The sequence below is a fragment of the Pteropus vampyrus genome, unplaced genomic scaffold (assembly GCF_000151845.1).
Source record: "Pteropus vampyrus isolate Shadow unplaced genomic scaffold, Pvam_2.0 Scaffold1, whole genome shotgun sequence".
In the NCBI taxonomy this organism is placed as follows: domain Eukaryota; kingdom Metazoa; phylum Chordata; class Mammalia; order Chiroptera; family Pteropodidae; genus Pteropus; species Pteropus vampyrus.
In genome coordinates, this window is record NW_011888782.1 from 7092716 (window position 1) to 7096570 (window position 3855).

A 3855-nucleotide genomic window follows, 5' to 3' on the forward strand; every position below is an offset into this window, starting at 1 on the left:
CTGAAAAAAATATATGTGTGTGTATAAGTAGAAACATTCCAGGAAAATATCTTTCTGAAAGTGTATCCAATAATTTTTTTTTTTTACTTAATTCACATGTAAAGTAGACAAACAGTAAAGGTTGCAGGAAATTAGAAGATTGTCTATATTGGGAAGGCTGACAATGCAAGAATTCTTTTACTATAAGATGGCAATCTAAATTATTCATTTTATGTACTGAGCATCTACAGGAGTAGGCACTAGACATAAAGGCCAATGGAAGGTCCCTACACTTGAGGAGCTCCTAGACCTAAAGGCCAATGGAGGGTCTCTACACTTGAGGAGCTCCGTGTCATGGGGAATATAAACAGATACATAGATACATTATTAAATAATAACAATGGTAGAGCTTACCATGTGTAGAAACTATTGCTAAGCATTCCGTCAACATTGTCTGACAACTACGTGACTCTGCAAACAGAGACTATTAACCGTTTTACAGACAAGGACACTGAAGCTCCAGAGGTACGTTAACCTGCCTGGAGGAAGTGGCAGAGTTAGGAATCAATCTCAAGTATAGTCACCTATAGTAAAATAGGTGACTTTTCTATTATGCCATGAACAGAGATAAAAACAATTCATTTGGAAGAAGAGAACAATCAGTGATTCATTTTGCTTAAACAAGTTGGCTCTTTATTATTTGAAACTTTTGAAGTTCAAATACATTTACCAGTCTCATCTCTTATTTTCACTCTTTTTCTTCCTTGCCTTTTTCTCACAGAAATACATTCTTTGGCTTGTTATTTTCCCAACTGAAAGTCAGTCAATCTCATGTGGCTCAATGGAAAGGTGGCCAAACTAGAAAATACTGAAAGTCAACCTCTCTAGTAGGCTGCTGTTGTTCAGCTTAAATCTACCCATGAAATTCAAGTTTGCTAGATGTTCCACAACTGTGATCATAAAGGTTAAAGCAGCAAGCACCAGCTCCGTGGAAGAGAGCTATATTTAGTAGTCCTTTAGGAGCTGTCTCTGGATATCGCTGAGATCCTGGTACAGGCTGTTACTGTTCGAGGATTTCAGGGCCCATGGCAGAGAAAATGGAGTGGGTGGTTTGCTGACGGTTTTTATAAATACCCCAGTATTTATTTAATGGCAGAAACACACAGAGAGAACACAGAGCATTAGAGGAAAGAACACAGTTTAGCTCCATTCATCCGCTGGGCCCAGGACCAAGTACTTTCTAGCCTCTTCTGAGGATCTGCCTCTGGAACCAGCTGCAGCCCTGTGTCGGGGGGGAAGTCACCTGCCTGCCTGCTGCAGGAGGAAGGAAGGAAGGAACAGGGAACAATGAAGCCCTTGTTAAAAGCCAAGATTTTTTGTTTGGTTTTGTTGTTTATTTTCTGATCATGTCACTCCTCTGCTTAAAACTTTTCAGTAGCTCATCACTGCTTTTAGGATAAAGGTGAAAAGCCCTGATATGGCAGACAAGGCTCTGTAGAGCCTGCCTCTTCAGTCTCATCTCTCTCCGCTTTCCTTTTCTTTAAAGTTCCTCAAACATGTCCACACTCTACTCACCCCAGGCCTGTATGTGCTATTCCCTCCACCTCGAATGCTTTCACCTTTACTGTCAGTAATTTTAATTCATTCTTTATTCTCAGCTAAAATATCTCTTCCACAAGCTGAACTTTAGCATTACCGGGAAGATATTTCTCAGTGGCTCACACAAATCCTCCATCTTTGTCAAATGCTTTCACAACTCTATGCTTTTTATTTACTCAACTTTCTAATGATGTATTTGTATGATTATTTATGTCTCTTTCTCCAATTCTGTCTTGTGTGCTATTTTAACCTTAGAGCCAACGCATAGACCTATAGTAGATATGCCTGCCATGTAAGAAGAGTTCTATATTTGTTGAGTAAATAAATGAACAGATGAAATAAGCACTTGAGCACTTAAATATATAATTTTAAATAAGTAGAGTAAGAAAGATTCCTTTTTTTTTTTTTTTTGGCAAGGGAACCCTTGGTTGACCTCACAGATTGCAAGGACCTTGTCAGTTTACAATCTCTTATTTTTTTTTTTTTTACACTTTCAGAACCTGGTCTTCCTAAGTGGTCTCCCATCCAAGTACTAACCAAACCTGAACCTGCTTAGCTTCTGAGATCAGACAGAATCAGGCTTGTTCAGGGTGGCATGGCTGTAGACAGGATTCTAATTCTTTATCCTCTTCCTTAGTTTTTAGCAGTGTTTTAGTCTGCAGATACATGCCCCATAATCTGGCCAATAGTAGGGCTAAGAGGAAGGTGAATGGAGTATCAGAAACTCTGTTGGGAACTTGGCCATTAAAGCAATCTTATCCTCTACAACTGTGCTGTCCAATATGGTAGGCACTAGCCACATGTGCTATTTAAATTTAAAGTTGTTAAAATTAAAATTTCAGTTCATCAATCTTGTAGACCACATTTCACATGCTCAATGGCTCCACTTGGTCAGTGGCTTTCATACTGTAGAGCTCCAATGCAGAACATTTCTATTATTGCAGAAAGTTCTACCGAATAGTGTGGCTTTAGAATAAAACATATCTCTTTTAAACAGAACACAGGATTCTCAATAGGGTGAAAGAAAAAAGCTCATTTTTTTTTCTGCTTTCAGATTTGGAGGTGGGGGAGAGACTCTGCACCCGTTATAATTATTGTCTCTATTACATGTAATTCCAGCTGATGCAGATAAAGTTTCTCTATCTGTAAATGGGACTCCTAGGTGCTCCTTATTAGGCCTCTTATGAAGACTAAGTTAGTTACAACACATATTCAGGCCCTTAGTCAGCTTTCAATAAATAGCAGTCACTATTATTACCAGTTAAAGGGATTAAGAGCAAGAGAGACTCTGGCACAAGTTACTTAACTCTGAGCCTCAAGTCCCTTATTATTTAAATGGGCATAATCACTTTAACATCTTTGTAAGGATTAGATAGGATATTTTGCCAATAGAGTTTAGCACAGTACCTGGCATAGACTAAGTACCTGAAAATTGTTAGCTATTCTTATTTTATTATTGTTAAGTGCAATAACAAATTTGAATTTCTCATGAATCATCTCAGAGGTTGGATTCCAGATATTAAAACATTCCAGGTATGTGCCTGAAGATGTGTGGATGTGGCCAGAAGAGCTTCCTGAAGCTTTCATTTGGTTTTGCTGAGAGGTGGCAGGCTAATCTGTAGGTCAAACTGTTAGTCAGTCAGTTAGATTCCTCATGGTCATACTCACATTTCTGAGATGCTCATGACTTTTCACTAGGCCAAGAAGTGCCTGAGAGAGGCCACGTGTCAGAATTCTACTAAAAAGTATGGGTCATCTTAAACAATTGAAACTTTAAGTTTTCTATTTGGAATCAACTAGATTCCTCTAATATCTTCTGTACAAACTGCTGGCTCTGTTTTCTTCCAAATTTTAGATTTGTTTCCATCAGGCAACCAAACTCTAAACAGGATATGTATGTTTGTCTTTGGAGGGTGGAGAGTGGGAAAGAAGGGAGGGAAATGATGTTCAATCCCGATGTTGAGTTAAAAACAAGAGAAGGAAAGTGGGGGTGCAAAAGAAGATCCCTAATATTTACTGAATATCCATTGCTGGACAAATTGTTTTTATTTTTTCTTGTGGACTTCCTTTTTTCTTCTTGGAAAAATTTTAATTCAGAGTAATACACATAAATGGTCAAATGTAATTGTATTTAAAGTGTACAGATATTGAGTGTATTGTCATCCAAAAATTGTGAATGACAGTAAATGTAAAAAAAATTATTTTTTACACTTAAAAAAAGTTATCTTCTAAAATTTTAAAAAGGACCCATTAAAACAAAAAGTGATAGTTAATCAC